The sequence below is a fragment of the Tachypleus tridentatus genome, chromosome 6, assembly GCF_004210375.1.
Source record: "Tachypleus tridentatus isolate NWPU-2018 chromosome 6, ASM421037v1, whole genome shotgun sequence".
In the NCBI taxonomy this organism is placed as follows: Eukaryota; Metazoa; Arthropoda; class Merostomata; order Xiphosura; family Limulidae; genus Tachypleus; species Tachypleus tridentatus.
The window spans coordinates 14,055,683-14,076,064 of NC_134830.1; the positions used below are offsets into that span (position 1 = coordinate 14,055,683).

Below are 20,382 nucleotides of genomic sequence, written 5' to 3' on the forward strand. Positions count from 1 at the left end.
TCAGAAGTCACTTTGAATCATTAATTTTAGTAGTTTGGTGGTACTACTTTTGCTCGTGGTGTGTTATTCTCTGTAGTTCACGTGACATGAAAGTACTTCAACCTATGTTTATGTTTTAATGATTCAAAAAGTCCACATTAACTTTGTAATGTCTTGAGTGTTACCTAACTTAAGTATTGATTAATGAATTCTCAACATATTTTCTTAAAAAATATTGGTAGTTTTAATATTAAATTATTTTAAGTTAGTTGACTGTTTTCTTGTTTTGTTTTTATCCCATTGTTAAGCATCAAGTGTCAGTATTGGAGTAATTGTTACTTTTTAAAAGACATTTACCAGCTCAATCTAATGCTGAATTAGACACTTCCACTTGTACAGTTGCCTATGATTATAGTTTACTGCTTTTAAACCTGAAGAAGGTTGTGGTACTTAAACAAACGGTATTCGTAATGGGGCTTGAAGATTTTTCTATAAAATGTTGATCATGATTAGGCGTTTTCAATACCGCTTTGATAGGCCCAACAAAGTGATTGGCTTTATAGCATTAGATACTGTTACTAATCTTTACATTTGAACACAATAATAAATCAATATACAATGGTTAAAGCGAGTGATATGCATATTAAAGAAACAAACAGCGGGATAAAATACTGCGGACAAGAAAAAGAACAGTTATATGTCGACAAAGCTGTTTAACTGTAACTATTGACTTCTCACACACACACACACAATTACAGCAGGTGTTTAGGTATAAGATTAATATTTCTTGCGAAACATCCCCTGGGGTGCTCGAAAACCAGACAGTCCTCCTTCAACCCCGTACATGGTAAGAATTCAGAAAATAACTATGTGAATGGATAATAAGGATAGACAGATTGATGGGTGTGATTTGATTCGTGTAAATGCTAGTCTGGTAGGCGTAGTAGGCAACAAAGCGAAGGCAAAGCAAACCCCCTCCTGAAAAGATGACGAGAAAGCAGGCTGGGTAAAACATGACAATACACAAACGGGCCAATTCAGAGTCGGGCATGGATCAAAGTGCCAGAGCAGGGATCTACAGACTTACGTTTGGCTTTATAAACCATTTCAGGTCAAACATCACTCTAACCTTACTGGCCTCAAGCACACGCATAACGAGAACATGCCATAAAACACTGGTGACCAGTGTGCACGTGATATAATATACGTGGAATTAAAAATTCACCTGTAGAAGTTCAATGAATAAATATTTCAAAATTAAGATTGTATAATTAAATTATACAAGTAGAGTTGATAAATATTCATACTTACAAGGATGTTGTTTATTTTTTGGATAATTTATTACCTATCTGTGTATATACGACTTGCACCGGGCATCATGTATTAAAAATTATGCAAAATTAAAGTATGATTATGTCTTTCAAAGAAATTCGTAGTAAAAGCTTTGCTTCTAACATGTTACGCAGCTATTACTCGTCTGTTTCGTGTAGAGAAAGAAATGCCTGTAAGCGCTAATTACAAAGAAATCCGTGGTACTCGTCTTGTTCTAAATAGAAATAAAAGGCTTGATATAATAACTGAACAGGTTTCGACGTTGAATTAAGAAAAAAATTTTTGAAGTGACATAAACCTTTATCTTTAAAACTATAAGACATACTACTGAAGATGTTAAAAATTGTAACCACGATAAACTTTTGAAATTAACAGTAATATTAAAAAGTAAAATACTGTGAAACTGAAAGGTCAAGAACGTAACGTTTTTTTCAAAATTGTTATCGTAACTTTGAAACAAAATAGACATAAATAGCACGCATTCATGTATTAAATACATACACTATTATTGAAGGGTGAAAAGGTGAACATCTTAAATTTGATACATGCACAAGAAGTTTAATGGTAAATGCTCAATTGTTTCCATCATCCAACACAAAATTACAATTATGTTTGAGAACATTCAAATAAGTAATTTTTATGCAAATTAAAAGTAGTTTTGCTAAATGACAGATCCGATCATGATATTAGCTTAAAACGCGATTAAAATTTAAGTATAAGAAAAAGTACTGAATAAAAACATTTTGACTGATAAGTTGTATTAAATAAATATTTTTTTCACCCAAATCACTAAAAATGAAGTGTAATACATATTCAGATGAGAAGTGCATTTGATAGATCCTGTCCATGAAATCCAGGTAGTTTAAAAGTTTCACTTAAAATAAACATAATCAAGTACTGTAAAACAGAAACACAAATAAAATTATTTATTATATACACTAGCTGTAGGTATTGGTACGGAATCAAAAACTGTATAAAAACAATATCAGATAATGTGCATGTTCCTTGTTTTGTTATTAAATCACTAATGACCTCATTAGATGATAATTTATTATTCTGATTTGTGGAAATTTGGTTTGTTTTCAATTTCATGCAAAGTCACACGAGGACTATCTACGTTAGCCATCCATAATTTAGCAGTGTAAGTCTACAGGGAAGATATTCAGTCACCACCGGCTACTCTTTTACCAATGAATAGTGGAATCGTCTGTAACTTTATAACGCCCACACGACTGACAGTGCGAGCATGTTTGGTGTGACGGGGATTCAAGCCCTCGACCCTCAGATTACGAGTCAAGTGCCTTTACCATCTGGCTATGCTGGGACAATTTAGAGTAGAACCAATTAACAACGTTTTCCAGATGTCTATCTTCCATCCTCACTTATACTCTATCTATGTTTTACTGCTGACTTTTCTATGGTAGACATATTTTCAAATCCTGATTTCGAGTTTCTGAATCGATATGTCATTTTATACTCGCAACATGTGCCATGTCCCGCAGTCTGGGGGTGAGATCTCTTTTGTTTTTTGAACTTAAGATTAAGATAGTATGATCCTTATTTTACCTCTGTGTGAATGTCAGCTCTTAACAGAACGAGTGTGGTCTGTCACAGCCTGGCCACTCTGCACCTGGTTAGGTGTAGCACAGATAGCCCTCGAGTAGCTCTGTGTGAAGTTCAAACCAAAGCTACTCGAGAGTTATCTGTGCTAGCTGTCCTTAATTTACCAGTGTAAGACTAGAGGGAAGGCAGCTAGTCATCACCACTCACCGCCAACTCTTGGGCTACTCTTTTACTAACGAATAGTGGGATTGACCATCACATTATAATGCCCTCACGGCTGCGAGGGCGAGCATGTTTGGCGAGACAGGGATGCGAACCCTCGACCCTCAGATTACAAGTCGCATGCCTTAACACACTTAGCCAGGCCTGGCCCATGCGAAATTCAAAACAAACAAACTGATCTGTAGTGTTTTTAATATTGTTATTTTTTAAAGCAAACCATATAAACCTAATAACAACATCTAATATATAGGATAAACAATGTGATTTGGTAATAGTGCTTTACAACCACATTTTTAATGTAATGTTGCTCAGTAACAAAAGTACAGTGTAATATATTAGTCTATGTACTGAAAGTATAAATGAAATATATAAAAACCAAAATTGGAAAATATTTATTAGTTTCTTAAATTAGAGTATCCATAGATTAAAGACGTTTCTTTTTTACTAAAAATACTTTAATTCAGAAATGATTTAGGTTTAAAGTTGTCCAGGGGCAGTCACTCAAAGTTGTTTGTCTCAACCTGCAAAGCCCACACTTTACTCTTGACAATAGATAGTAAAACAACTAGTGTATTAACCTAATAACCCGAACAAAGCCAGGTACTTCTGGTAGTTATCAATATAAACAAGCTTTAATATTTTTTTCTTTCACTTCATGTTTGTACTGTTGTATCCAAATATCATTATATATAAAGTGTTGAATACAACAAACACACTAAACTTATACAGATATCTTAATATATTTAAAATATTTTCATATTTCCTTTAGGTTCTCAAAGGAATAGAGTTTCTACGTATTAACGATGTAATTCACAAAGGCATTAAAAGTGGTAACATTTTACTTGGAAGGGACTGCAGTATAAAACTAGGTCAGTTTTTAGACATATAATGACTTTGTGAACATGTGTAGTTCTAAGTACTTCAGCTTGTTTCTAACACTTTTCTTTTATCATAGATTACTTGACCTTCTGACAACACATTAGTTCAAATAAAACAAAAGTTTGAGTTATTATTTGCTAATTGAAAACTAATATTAATTTGATAGTTTATTTTTCAAGTGTAATATTAAATTTTGTTTTTATGGAATATTTAGAAGGTGGCTGTTAAATGTTTGATTTTAGGTTCAGAGAAAGAGAAAGGATTTCAAATGCTTTTAATATTATTTAATCAATAATGCATGTTTCATCATTATTAATTACTTTCTGCCAATGATTCACAAGCTTCTGAATGCCACTTCTATAAAAAATCTTGGGGTTTGGAGAAAATTAATGAAGAAAGGGTAGTTCTGACATTTTCATGTGTTCCAAGGTCTTTTCCATCAAGATAGTTCTGCAATCTTCAGAATAGGTGACACTTAGATGGGGCAAGGTCTGGAGAATAAGGAGGATGTTGAAGTTTACCCAGCTTACCTCTTTAATGGTTGAAGATGTGACCCTTGCTGTGTGGGGCCATGCATTATTCTGGTGTGATACACAGCATATTTATGATGAATCAAAGCAGACCTCTTTTCTTTCAGTGCAACACTCAAGTGCTCTAATTGTTGACAATAGAAGTCTGATGTAATTGTTACATTGGCTGGCAGCAACTCAAAATGTATCACGCCAACAATATCCAACTAAATGCTTAACATGAATTTCCTAGGATGGAGGTCCATTTTAGGCTGTGCTTTAGTCAGTTAACCTGCTCTGAGCCATTGACTGCAGCACTTTACGTTTTCATAACATATCCATTTTTTATCTCCAGTCACTAACCTGACCAAAAAAGTTGAGTTATGCTCACAAGAGTGCAGAGAAGTGCGAATGTTCACTCTTGCTCTAAGGTTGGCTTTTGTCAAATCATGGGGGACCCATTTTCCACATTTTGACACCCTTCCAAGTTCTTGCAGATGATGGAGAACTGTTGAATGGGTTGAATTATGTTTCTATGCTAGTTCTTCAACTGTTACAGCACAATCTTCATCAAGTGGAGCCAGCAGCAAGTCATCATTAAACTCAACAGGATGACTTCAACGTAGGACATCACTTAAGCTGGAGCCACTTCATTTGAACTTCTGAAACCACCTTCGACATTTTATTTCACTGAGAGACTCCGTACCATAAACACCTTGAATGTTTTGTGTAGTTTCTGCTTCACTATTGCCTTTTTAAACTCATACAGCATTATATGCCTAATGTGCTCCTCAGACACATCCATCTTTATAAGGATTTATCTGATTAATGATCTGAAAAATTGGAGTTTGGTTAGTTTATTTTATTTGTCTGAACATTTTTATTTTAGTAATTAAAGCCTTTTACAAAGACAGAAATGATGATGCACTCTCTGTATTAAATTTTTGGGCATTACATATGAGTTGACCTGATGTATATTAATGGAAAGTAACATCTGTCTCAAAGTTCTATGAGCCAGTAATATACTAATAGCAAATGAAAAATATAAAGTAATTTTCAAAACATGTTTGTCTAAAGTTTAATATTTCAAGTATACATTGTTATAAAACAAGTTAACTACAGATGTATTTACTTTTCTATATCTTTTATAAACCTCTAATTTTGAACCACAATAAACAAGTTAAGAGGAATATGAAAAATGAAATACATCTACAGTTAACTTGTTTTATAATAACTTTTAACTTGTACAATATTTCAGAAGTTTACATCATTTATATTGAAATATTTAATGTTTTATACCACATGTATAAATAGTGTTTCAGAGAAACTTTTGTATCTCACCATCTAACCAAACTGATGAGTTCTAATATTGAATGAAAAACTTGTTTGGCTCTTACTTGTAGGATACAAAAGATAGATTTGAAATACTGTTTCTCATACACCTTTGATTCTGAGCCACAATGGAGAAACTAAGAACAATGTAAAAACAACACCAACATTTGTTTTTATAACCAATTTCAAGCCAGTTGGTTTTAAATATTTTGTTAATTTTCCATGTTTAACTCATGAATTTTGTTACTTAATTATATTTTACATTTGTAATACCAGTAATTTCAAAAATAAATATTTTATTACAAACTATTTGTTCTGGAACTAAGCAGATTTGTATGTTGACAAGTTTTATTTGTACATTTGGATGTTTAAATACTTCTATTTTACAATCAATATTATCAATAGGACCAGAATAAATTGAAATTATAGTTAACCAATTGAATAATTTTTTATTAATTTATCTGAAACAAATGACAATATAATTTTATTTTGTTGTAAGTCTGAACAAAAATAATGAGAAGTTAATGTTGTCATGTGCCTTCATAATAAATAATATAATATACCTGGCTGGATAAGGTTAACTAGTTTTAGAAATCTTTAAATTTTGTTACCTACATTTAACCTGATGAACTGACAACAAAACTGTAAAAAATTATTAATACACCTTAAGTCGATTTTGTGAGGCTGACTAGAAGTTCTGTACAACTTATTTTTGTTTTCCTCTTCCTTCTCATGAAAACTTTAGTTTTCTCCATCAAACTGCTGATTTTGGATTATGTGCCAAAATATCCCTTGGATGAAATGAATGAACGTCAGTGGTTGACACCCTTCAATAGATGGCTCCAGAAATAATAATAAGAAAAATGTATGGACCCGAGGTTGAAACCTGGTCACTAGGTATTACAGCGACTCAAATGATTGATGGTCAACCTCCTTATCATGATAAAAATTCTTGACATGGTAAGTGTTGGTAACCAGTGCTTACAGCCAAGGAGTAAGAGTAGATTGAATTTCAATTTTCTCCTCCTATGTATGTCTCCTATTTTTCTTCTTTTCACATTGTTTATGTTTTAGAAGTTATAAAAGAACTAAATTAGATAGAAAATGAAAGACTTTGGTATTATAATGATATTAAAGTTTGTTTTAGTAAATTTAAGAGACTTTTCCAGTGAATAAAATTAAAGTCTTTCATGAACAATTTCAAGGTATTAATAATTTGGGTTTCACAATACCCACATTCTTAAAAGCTACACTATCGTACTTTAAAACACAACTGTATATTTTATACAGACTGTCTTTCACCAACTACAGGAAATATATGTAATAAAGACAAAAAGAAGTCTTTGCACATTATTCGTACATAGTTTTATTGAATATAATGATTATAACAACAAGGAACATTTGACAACATTGTTTACAGTAACAAACATGCAATTATTGAATGTACATGTACAACATAATGTTGTATGAAGCAGATAGCATTTTTGTGTTTTATAAGTAAGGTATATTCTGTCTCTGTAATGCTAGTGTAACTAACAGTATTGGTTATAATTTTTCATTATGTATACTTAAATATTTTTATTATCAGAATTATTTTCTGTTTTTAAGTTATTGATTTAGTCATCAAGTTAACACTACTTTTCAGATATATAACTTAATACTAACAAATTGGAAGCCAGACATTGAAAATAGAGATAACCTATCTCCAAGATTTTTTGGTTAAGTGTTTAGAAGTGGAAATAAATAAAAGTTACACTGCCTCTGAACTCTTAAAGGTATGGTATAAATTGCTCATAGTTTCATATATGTTAATTTTGTAATATCCATAATTCCACACAATATCAAGTTTTACTGCAGAAAAACTGACCAACTTTAGGTGAATATTTTTACTTTGTAAAACTTGTTATTATATTTACGTCCATCCATTCACCTTTACTTCAGTTGATCTCTAACTGATAAATGTGGTTGTACTTGATAGCAATGTTCCTGAGATATATTTTCTCATATTACAAAACTCAAAATGTTGTTGGACCTTATATTCATATACTTTCAATTTTAATGCGTTTTTCATTCATTACAAATCACACTTGATTTTGACAATATTTTGTATAGTTTATCTAAGACCTAGTTCTCTATTTATATTTTTCATGACAAAAACTTGACATTATTAGTATTTGCCATTGCCCTTATTCAAAAATTAACATGGCGTACATTGTAAACTAGTTTAGAAGAAGAAAAAAAAACAACTGTTCTGTTCTAGAAAAATATTAATAACTATTATATTATAAATTTAATAAGGTACAATTTGTTTTTCGCTAGTAAGAGTTACTTGTGTGTTTGTTGTATTTCCACAAATTTTCGCATTAGCCATTATTACAGTTTGTAGTTTCATAATCTCAAGTATCTGATATTTATAAAATAAGTATATTGTGAGGGATTTCAGATCTATTGTATCAAAAACAAATTCTAAGTTGTTGGTGCTATGAATGAATTGTACCATATAATGTCTTGAAGAGGAAGTTATACCAAAACGTTACCAATCAGCCCATCATGTCACATGTTGAAGCCTTCCAAATGCAAATAGAAAGAAATGACATACCTGCAGTGTCATGCATTAACAAAAATTTTAATAAGAGTCATGTCAGAGGGTTATGAAACTCTTATAAATAAAGACCATTCATACAAATCTATATAGATTTTAATATGGTAAAGATACAACATCATACTGTTGTTTTGAATACAAAAACATATACATTATAAAGGTAGATGATTTCATTATTAATGTTGTTAACTTGTAATGGAAAACAAATATTTTGAAGCTGGCGATAAAGGAGTTTAATATATTTCTAATAATTAATGAAGAAATACATTTTATTAATGGTTTGAGAAACAGTTAGAAGTATCTTCTAATTTTTGTTTTTGTCGTTTATGTGATTTTGGTACCTGCTGGGAGTTCTTCAAGTTTTATGATATATTATTTTATGTTAGAAGAAGCTGGTAATTTTTGAAGTTATAGATAGACTCGCGTAGGACTGGTAACGTGTAATGAATTTTCCATTTTTAACTTTTTGTAATTTTCTATTTCTTATACTTTTATGGTAAAGTATATATAACATTTTTATCATAGAAATTGCAAACTTTAAGACATTTTCTTACAGAGGATTGTTAAATGTGAATTGTTATATATTCTGCTAGAAGAGTTGTATTACTTACAGAACACTTGATTTGACCTTGTTTATAAAATCATATTGTTAGGGAGTTGGAGTTTTACATATGGAATTACTTAATAATCTTCAGTTGTCAGTATGTCTTTAGAATGTGATACCCTTTAAAAATATTAAACTCATATTACAGTACTATACTAAAGTGTTAGGATAAGGTCAAAAATTAGATTTCAGGCTCCATGAAAAGAACAGTGGAAGGTGAAACCTCAGTTATATTAATCTTTATATTTAATATAACAGAAACTCAGTGGAAGTGCTTGAGTTCAGTAAACACTTAATATTTTATGTGTTCCACTTTTTGCTTTAATAACTGCAGACAGTCTTTCAGGTATTGTTACAAGATATTTAGTCAAAGTATCCTATAAGATTTTGCTCCATGTGGCCTTCATACACTGTCATAAAGTTTCTTTGGAAGTAACTTTTGATTTGTAAAGTTTTTAATCTATCATATCCCAGATCTGTTCAGTTAGGTTGAGATAGGGGCTCTGTGTGGGTAACTGTGTTATTTGAATGACTCCAGCAGCTTGTTTCTTAGCTAAGTAATTTCTGTATGGTTTGGATGAGGTTTTGAAGTTATTATCTTCTTGGTACTAGAATCAGTTGCCAAACATACAAACCACTGGATGCTCTGTGATGGATCAATACTTGTGCTGGTCTATTGTTCAATGTTTTTTGAAATATCTCCTGTCATCTCATCATAAACACACCCCCAAACTATCACACTGCTTCTCCCATGTTTCATAGTAGGTGCTGTGTGGTGAGATAAGTATTTTTCACCCTTCTTCTGCCTGACATACAATGAAAAATTTCAAACTTGAACTCATAAAATGGAAAGAATGACCAAGGATTCCCTTGTCCTAACATTTTTACTCAGCACTGTTTACAGACTAATTTAACATAATGTGTATGATGTATAATAATCACTTTTATTAAACAGATGTTTTTTTATTATTTTTTTCACACAGCATCCTTTCGTGGAACTGGCAGATGGGTGGAATCTTTACAACCATTTAGAGTGTCAATCAGAGATGTAGTAAAATATTATTAATAGAGTAAAAATCAAATATCTCTAAATATATGTTGAAATGTGTTACATGAAGTTGTTTATGAGAGCCAGTACCACTCCAGAACAAGAAAATTAACAGATTGTGTTTGTCAGTTTTCCTCAAGAGTAATAGCGTTTTGGGGATACAACAAATGTAAATAAACATTTAATGTTTTGTTAAAGTGTTATATCAGTAACAAGGTGAAATTGCTTTAACAAATGTTTTCTATTTTTCTGAAGATTTGTGACATCTATTAGGTGCAAGGGTACAAATAGTTTTTCCTATTTTGCTTATAATTCAGTTTCATATATTTTGAAAATAATATTCACATTTTTCTATTAAGGATATTTTTAAAAATTAGGAAGAAACAAACGTCTTACTTAAATTGAATTATTTTTTCGTTTATCACTGAATGTTTTGTATTTTTCTGCTTGAATATAGAAGTCGTGGCAGTTGTCGCATTACAAGATCAAAACAGACCCAGTTTCCTCTTATTCAAGTATTTTTGTCTCACTAATGCTGGGCCCTTTTATTTTTGCGTTATCATCTTTAATATTTTGGAAAATTACATCAGAAAATGATATTTATAAAACATGATTACAATATTTATATTTATTCCACATTTGTTGAAGCTTGCATAATCCCACTATCGAAACAGTTATAATGCTAAATATATGTTTAATATTAAAAACGTTTCTCCTATACCCAGTATTTCATCGAGAAATAAAACGTAATACTCATAACAACAACTTACTAAAATGCATGCACCACCAAAGTGTACACAACAGTCACTTTTTCAATTCTATTCTTGTTAATAGATTGTTGTCTCACCAATGTGAGACTTCAAAAATTTGCCTATAGGCTCATTGTAATGTTCCCCTCCACGGTAATCTTTAGTAAAAGGCGAAAGATTAATACGAAATGAAGGGAAACCTGAGCATTAAAGTAATTTGTCCCAAACGCCTCTACTTATATCGATACTTTCTAAATGTTTCGTCGGTGTTACAGGATTTAGACATCGTTATATGGAATTCACCTTCACACTTCTTAAAATGTAACACAACTTTTATGTTATATCATTTTATTACATTGTTTTTGTTTTTAATGAAAATGCCAATTGTATTGTGAAAAACGTACCAAACTTCTCAAAATGATAACAATATCCGCCGTGGACAAGTTCATCCTTACCGTCTGAAAAGGGGAGGGAACTATGCATTTTTAGATGAGAACATTAAAACTGTGGTTTAGAGTGAGACTAATATCTTCTGCTATCTTGTTACACGCAAAATTTAATTTGATGTTTCAGGATTTGTGCTGAATTAAAGGACCAAAATAACCTTTAAAGATAAGCGTAAAACGCTAGATATAATCGGGGGTAAACCATATTTTACTTTTAAATCTGATCACTAAACTAGCTGTTTAACTATCATAATAACTGAATAATTTCTCAAACATCTGGGAATTTACTTTCAAACCTTATGATAATCAGAAACATCAATAACCAAACACTGTATGAAACGTATTTATTTGTTTTCGTATGCCCGTGAAACGGCGTTACTCAGAACAACATCCAAATTTCTCAAAGTCTAATTACATTTAATACTACTTGAGGTTGAAGTTTCTCCGAAAAGACGTGATCGTTGTTTGACATCGTTTGGTGTGAAAAACATTTGGGTCGAACAAACAACAAAGTCTGCCGTTCACCAAAATTTTATGAAAAGCAATATAGAAACAGAAGTCTCTTTGAATGATTAATTTTAGTAGTTTGGTGGTACTACTTTTGCTCGTGGTGTGTTATTCTCTGTAGTTCACGTGACATGAAAGTACTTCAACCTATGTTTATGTTTTAATGATTCAAAAAGTCCACATTAACTTTGTAATGTCTTGAGTGTTATCTAACTTAAGTATTGATCAATGAATTCTCAACATATTTTCTTACAAAATATTGGTAGTTTTAATATTAAATTATTTTAAGTTAGTTGACTGTTTTCTTGTTTTGTTTTTATCCCATTGTTAAGCATCAAGTGTCAGTATTGGAGTAATTGTTACTTTTTAAAAGACATTTACCAGCTCAATCTAATGCTGAATTAGACACTTCCACTTGTACAGTTGCCTATGATTATAGTTTACTGCTTTTAAACCTGAAGAAAGTTGTGGTACTTAAACAAACGGTATCCGTAATGGGGCTTGAAGCTTTTTCTATGCTTTATCTATGAAGCTTTATCTAGTGCAGATAGCCCTCGTGTAGCTTTGCGCGAAATTAAAAAACAAACAACCGTACGTAATAATTGTCATTAGAGTACTTAATAGTTGTACTATGAATGAGGAGTATATTAAGGTATGAAAGTATTTTAGTTTTATATGTTTGGAGTATCCAGCCAGGTCCTCACAACAACTTATGACATCAGACAGAGGGGACAACTCAGCTTTATATATGTATGTAGATAGATAAATATAGATATGAAAGTTTTCGTCGAAATCTGTTATAAATAAACATCAGACACTTATGTTTATCTTAAACAGAGATAATTCATATAAAAACAAATGGAGGATTCTGGTTAAAGATCTTCTGTGGAAAGTAAACGTCATTTCGATATATTTAGATCATCTTTTATAAGGTTTATAGTGACATGTGAAGGATAGTACACTTCATTTTGGCCTGAGCTAAACATGGCGAAGCGCGTAAGGCGTGCGACTCGTAATCCGAGGGTCGCGGGTTCGCGCCCGCGTCGCGCTAAACATGTTCGCTCTCTCAGCCGTGGGGGTGTATAATGTGACGGTCAATTGCACTATTCGTTGGTAAAAGAGTAGCCCAAGAGTTGGCGGTGGGTGGTGATGACTAGCTGCCTTCCCTCTAGTCTGACACTGCTAAATTAGGGACGGCTAGCGCAGATAGCCCTCGTGTAGCTTTGCACGAAATTCAAACCAATCATTATTTGAATGCCAGCATTATTTTATAATTTCTTTGTCTGTTATGGGGTTTTACTTAGGTTAATATTAATAAGTAATGAAAATTTTAAAATTAAAGTTTATGAAACAAAAACTTAAAATAAAGAAACTGTTAATTATCTATATTTCAAACGCATTTCCATGTTGGTCAGTTGTAAGTTTCTTGACTTACAATGTTAAAATCCGAGGTTCGAGTCCTCGTGGATGGTAAAGTACGAATAACCCAATGATTAATTTTGCGCTAATATCAAAAGATTCGCAAAATTGTGATTATTCTTTTAATTAATAATATAAATGATAGCTGGGATATACTTCCATATGTTAATGTCTATACTCTATAGCATACGAAATCTTTAAATCTTCTTATATAGTTATAACGTAAAGTACCAAACAAGTAAAAACAGTTTTTTTTTTCAAGGCACTTAATTGCTCTCTTCAATTCGCACCCCGTTAGTACAGAGGCAAGTCTACGGGTTTACAACGCTCAAATCAGGGGTTAGATTCCTCTCGGTGGGCTCAGCAGATATCCCGATGTGGCTTTAGTATAAGAAAACACACGCACACTCTTTAATTTATCATTTTATATTTAATGAAAAATAAATTACTGTTTTAAAGTTTCCTTTAAAAACGCCAGTTCGTGATGCCTGGCCCGGCATGGCCAAGCGTGTTAAGTGTTAAGGCGTGCGACTCGTAATCTGAGGGTCGCGGGTTCGCATCCCGGTCGCGCCAAACATGCTCGCCCTTTCAGGCGAGGGGGCGTTATGATGTGACGGTCAATCCCACTATTCGTTGGTGAAAGAGTAGCCCAAGAGTTGGTGGTGGGTGGTGATGACTAGCTGCCTTCCCTCTAGTCTTACACTGCTAAATTGGGGACGGCTAGCACAGATAGCCCTCGAGTAGCTTTGTGCGAAATTCAAAAACAAACAAACAATCGTGATGCCTACTAAGAAAAGAAACGAGAGTTAAATTACAAAAACAAAAGTAATGAGATATTAATTAATCCTTCAGATATATAGATGGAAAAGTTTTAGTACAAAAGAGAAAACTCGCAGACTGAGATGAAGAGAATAAACAACTGCATCCAAAATGTTTTCTCTTTGACTAACAAAGAGCTATTCAAGTTAAGATTTAGAGTTACTGAAAACAAAATATGAGAAGACAAATTGCCAACTGTACGACGCCCTCCAAGATTGTTGAAAACTATAATAATGGGAAACACGAAAGACTTATCTTATTGGACCTCATCCAAGAGTTTTTGTTTTGTTTTATATTCAATACTGCTTTATTGTCTGCCTGTTTTGTTTTTCAGCAAACAACTGATTATTTCAAATGAGAGTATCCAATTACAGCTGGTGTGCCCATAGAAGTAAGGATAACAGAAGCAAAAAGAGACATCGTTAGAAATAAAAATTAAATCCTGGAAAATTTAAAGACGATAGTTTAGACTGCATTGATTGGAAAATGGAAGAAAGCCGAAAACATCACTGCATTTTTTTTACTGATTCCCGTAACTGCAATAAGTCAGAGTAAACATGAAAACAATACATGCAATATTAAAAGTTTAATTTATTAGTAAAAAAAAATAAGTCATCTGTTTCTTGATTAAAAATTATCTCTGAAATTGACATCTGAACTTCTGGTATATTTATTCAGTTGCATCGCACTGCCTATGGTGTACTTATTATGTCTGGTGTATACAGAATAACTCTCTTGGTATTTCTACACTTCATGTATCCAAGATTATGAGGCTCCATGAATTTGTCTGATTTTTAAAAAGGGGAACAGCAGAAACATTTTGAGAAACGCTATTTGTAGAATTTTTTTGATCCCATTAATAATATTAGTGTTTGTAGAATATTAATCTTGACACTCTACATTTTAGGTTGTCCAGAAATAAATGTCGTTTTTGAACTGCGAAATTTAGAAAAACTATAAACCAGTGTTGTAAAGGATGCTTTAATCAAAGTTAAGCACCATTTGCTTCAACAAATTTTTGCCAACGTGTAACAATGCTGTTTATGCCTCTGCTGTAGAAATCAGAGTTTCTAAGGTCAGTGAGCTCCCTGAAAGCTTCTTCTGCAGTTACCTGGTTTAGAAAGCGTTTATTGTTCAAAAGGTTGCCAAAGTGCTTGAAAAAAATGAAAATCTCTAGGGGGAATGGTCTGGGGAATAAGGTGGATGAGGCAGAACCTTGATTCCTCATTCGTTCAATTTTTGAAAAATCATCCTTGACAGGTCTTATAACGCAGATTTTGTTGATCTTCATTTAGCTCATGCAGAACCCACTTATCCAACTTTATCGTCTTTCCATTCGCACTCAAGTGGTTGGCAATGCTTGATTTGCTTTTGCCTAGCTTTTCTGCAAGCTCACGCACTGTTGTGCGAGGATCTGTCTCAATTACTTCCCTTGATGTGTTTTCATCTTAGGATGGCTTCCTTCCACGACCTTCATGGTCTTCAAGACTTTCCATGTTGAAACCTTTGGAACCAACGCTGAATTGTATGTTCAGTAATAGATCCATGGTCAGATGCCTGGTTGATGTTACGTGTAGTTTCGATAGTTTCCGTCCAAGTTTGAAGTTATAGAGGAAAAATCAAACAAACGTCCTTTCCATGCTGCCTTGAGGGTTGCAAAACTCACTCCGAGTAGAGTTCAAACAACAGGCAATTAAGACACCTTGTAAGCAACAAACGTTGGATTTACCCATCCAATCAATGATAAGTTACTCAATATTCAGCTTTTAAATGTGATCGTGAGAATTCCAACATTTATTCCTGGACAACCTAATAACATGAGAATAATATCTGTTTCTTACTGGAATAAATATTTTAAAGAGATATTGTTTTTATTGTACTTAAAATAGATAAATATCGTCTGAATCGATTACGAGCAACTGTAACTGAGCGAATCTCCTATAATATAATACGTTATCGGCTGAAAGTAAAACAGTTTTTATGCTCTGTGTACTTATCTTTTAAAACCAAATAACTGTCATCTTTTGTAAGAAATTTCACAGGAAAACAAAAAAGAAATCAGTTCAGAACGATCAAGCACATTTTTAATACGGTTTCTTTTTTAGCAGCTTCAATTTTTCAAGTACAAATAACTTAACACTTAATGCACATTGCTAGTCATACGTTTAACAGATTCATCGGCATTAATAATCCTTTTAAAATTCAACTGTTTCTTTGTTAAGTTCTACAAAGGCGTATTTGCATTATTTTCTGCTGACTAAAGAAATGTCACTGAACGAAATAGTATCAAAAGTCATCAAGCGCTGCATTACAAAATAAAGTGTAAAATTTAATAAAAAATTCCGATTTCTGGTACTTTTTTTAAAATTCTATTACAACATTCCAAATTTCATGAATATAATGAACTGTTTATTGGTATTACTAAATATAGAGAGAGCTTCAGCCTATGAATACGCACTGCAAACCATAAGTAATTTAATTTTTCATATCTGACTATTCAGCACATTTATTCATAACTAAAAATCTATATCACCAAAAGAAAGTGACATAGGATCAACAAGGGTAAATTCACGATTGCAAAAACGTATCTCACAACTGCGAGTCGCGGGATCGAATCCTTGTCTCGTCAAACATGTTTATCCTTTTAATTGTGAGGGCATTATAACGTTACAGTCAATCCCACTATTCGTTGATAAAAGAGTAACCCAAGAATTGGCAGTGGGTGTTGATGGTTAGCTGCTAAATTAGGGAGGGCTAACGCAGGTAGCTCCTGTGCAGCTTTGTGCAAACTTCCAAACAAACGAGAAACTTATCTAACAACGGTCAACATTACAAATATGTACGAAAGAATTATCCCCCTCCAGTGGCACAGCGGTATGCCTCCGGGCTTACAGCTTTAGAAACTGGGTTTCGATAACCATGGTCAACACATTGTGCAGCTTTGTTCGTAATAATAAAATTCCCCAACGACTAAAAAAACTAGCATGTTCGGTACAAGTTTCAATAATGTGACCCGCAGATTGCGAGTTGAACAACCTGACCACCAGAGTATATCAGACCATTTAATTATGTACCTATCTTATTTAATTACTACTTCGGTTTAATCTTTGGTTAGTTTTGTATAGTTTAAAACATTTTATAGTTGTGTTCAATACTTCGCAGCAATTAGTTAGCCTCTCTTTGGGTTTTTCCACTTTTATATAGTTCTAAGAAAGAAGCAACTTTGTTGAACAAAGAAGTGCTTTGTTCGTTTGTTAAAGAACAAAGCTACTCACTGGGTTGTCTGTGCTCTGCCCAGGTAACAAGTGTTTGTATGTGTGTGTTTTCTTATAGCAAAGCTATATTGGGTTATCTGCTGAGTTCATCGAGGGGAAACGAAATCCTGAATTTAGCGTTTCTGCATTTACGTTTGTAGATATGCTGTTGTGCAACTGAGATATCCACTCTGTGCTAATGTTCTTTTTCATTTCTGATACCATAATGCCTTGCATGTTATTTTAAATTTATCAAACATTCATACAGACCATAATATGTACAATAAATAAATTCAATAAAGATGGCGTTAGCACAAATTGACGTGCATATTAAAAAGAAAATAAAAAAGGACACCAGAGTAAACAAGATAAGGAAATGTTTCAATGGAGACTTTTGTATTTGTTAAACGACATACAAAACGCTGTAATTATCCCTTCTCTTAAGAACTATTTTAAAATAAAGAAAATATTAACGTTAAACGATTAAACCGTCCATTTATAAATGTTTATTGTTAAACTTTGCAAAACTCTTGATTGAGACGTTCTTAAATATGACACTATAAAGCTTATTTAGTTGTTTAAACGTGTTCATGCGTTTTTACCAGTTGAAATGGGGTTTAACAGAAAAATATTAAGTCGTAAGTAAATAATTAAACGTTCACTTCAAATTTACTTTTAACGAATATTCCAAGAAGAAGACGGCGTAGTGATAGATTTCAAGAACTGATGTTACGTTCTAAGTATCACTTCTTAGTGAGATAAAAATGTAGATGAAAAAAGAAATGCTAAGCAGCAAACACACTTAAATGATTAAAAATGAAACGATTGCACTGTAAAAGAAAAGTATATATGAGAAACCTGAATTTTAGAAGTTGTACAGGAATTTTCATTTATGTGGCACTTAAAATTGATAAGTGCGTTTTTGTTTAACTTAGAGCAAAGCCACATCTTGTTGAGCCCACCGTGGGGAATCGAATTTCTGATTTTAACGTTGTAAATCGGTAGATTTATGGCCCGGCATGCCAGGTAGGTTAAGGCGTTGGACTCGTAATCTAAGGGTCGCGAGTTCAAATCCACGTCGTACCAAACATGCTCGCCCTTTCAGCCGTGGGGACGTTACAATGTTACGGTCAATCCCCCTATTCTTTGATAAAAGAGTTGCCCAAGAGTGAGCGGTGGTTAGTGTTGACTAGCTTCCCTCTCTCAAGTCTAACACTGCTAAATAAGGGACGACTAGCGCAGATAGCCCTCGTGTAGCTTTGCACGAAATTCAAATAAATCATTATTTGAATGCGAGCAAAGCTACACGAGGGCTATTTGTAGCCATGCTAGGCCTCTTTTAATGTATATCGGAGTTTGATATAAACTCAAGTTAAACAGATATTTTTAATCAGCTACTGCTGTCAACGGGAAACATTTCCTGTGTTTAATATAAAATACTTAAATATTAAACATAAGAAGTGTTTCCGGTTGCCTTAAAATCGCGCTCCGCACTTGCGATCCGGAGGTGTGTTATAAAGATAGTTTCTACTATGTGCTTGTTAAATAAACACATTTTTCTCCATTGAACCGCCCCAAAATGTGTTCGCGGTATTTGTACGGTCTTACAACGCTAAATTTCGTGGTTCGATCCCCGTGATGGTATTGTTTATTTGAGGCATTATGGAATAAGTTTTAAAATGATCCCAAGTAGGTTTAGACAATTGGTTAATTAGCATCTCATACATACGTAAGTACCCGGAACTAGAGAATTGGAATCGTTGAAGAAGTTCATAATTCTTTAATGACTTGGGCCTTTTAAGTTTGGTGTTACTTCCACTGGAGTACCAATAAGATTTTTACTGATGTTTTGGGAACTGATTTTTGCGATGTTTCAATAATGACATAATATATTAACATTAACTTCTAATCAGAGCAAGTTATATACTAAGTTAAAAAAACAACATTCGGTAATTAGTGTATTTAATGGAATATCTACTGAGGCAATATAGTGCTAAAGGTTAATTATTGTCATCTTATCAACATTTATTACCTCTGTATGCCATATTTAACATTTAGATTCTTAGGCCTTAAATTAACAATTTGCCCATTACCTGCTTCAAAAGTGGATAAAATTTTATTTATTAATATAAACCTCAAAGTCTAAATTTCTAAGAGATGGGCTTGAAATTTAAACTTGAATGAAATTTCAGTATTTCTCTTCATAAATCTCAAAACACACACATGCACATATAAATAAATACACATAAGGTCACGAAATGTAACCTTATTGGCACTACACTAACCATTAAGACTACTGTCAATTCATTGACGTTTCATATTATTGATAGATCTTGCTGCAATAACACTAACTATAAATTATATGCAACCCTTCCAACATCATGATTCATTGAAGTACAAAATGATAAAGCGTATTTTGCGTATATTTAAATGAAAATAAGGACTCCAGTTGTAGCACAAACTATTCACAGCCATCTCTTCTTCTAGTAACACTTTCTGTGTTTTACAATTGATAAAAACTGAAAAAATGTATTTCATAGCGTGATAAAATAGCGACCTATGTTTCCTCAAATTTCGTCTTTGAAATTTTAGCTACAGGTAATTTCATTACACCAGAACAATCGACGTTGAGAAACAATGATTGGTTAAAAATTGACAAAACTTTATGTCGCAAAGACGTATTACCTTTGTTGTGTTCAAACAAATTATAACTTTTCTGTAGAATACTAGGAGTATTATATTATTCGCATAAAAACATTCGTGAAATCCATAAACACTAATGATTTTGAAATAAACTAAAACGAAGACATACGATTTTTTTATATAAACAATAAAATGAAAAAAACTAACGTAAAGTGAATTTCAACTCTAAAAGGTTTTATCATTTGAAAAACGATTGCTAGTTCATTTTCTCTAATTCAACGGTACAGTTTTGCCCTTGAAATGAACTGCTTTAAAAAACTTAACTAGTTATTGTACGCTTCCACACTTGTATTTTCTGAAACTGCTTCTTCTGTTGACATCTCTCTCGTTTCAGAGAACAGAGCTGTCTTGTGTCTTGCTGTGCTAGTCAATTGAATTATATTCCCAGTGACTCGACGGTAAAACTGAAACATTA

The 20,382-nt window shown here is 32.7% G+C and overlaps 1 long non-coding RNA gene and 1 other non-coding gene across 2 annotated transcripts; one reads left to right on the top strand and one right to left on the bottom strand.

Annotated features, from left to right (window-relative positions):
* Positions 1-2,294: 2,294 nt before the first annotated feature.
* On the top strand, positions 2,295-6,831 carry LOC143251959 (uncharacterized). Its single transcript, XR_013028773.1, has 3 exons — positions 2,295-2,820; positions 3,866-3,965; positions 6,562-6,831. It is a non-coding gene; the product is annotated as an uncharacterized LOC143251959 (long non-coding RNA).
* A 4,078-nt stretch (positions 6,832-10,909) lies between these two features.
* LOC143254672 (U5 spliceosomal RNA) lies at positions 10,910-11,027 on the bottom strand. Its single transcript, XR_013030319.1, has one exon. It is a non-coding gene; the product is annotated as a U5 spliceosomal RNA (small nuclear RNA).
* Positions 11,028-20,382: the final 9,355 nt, after the last annotated feature.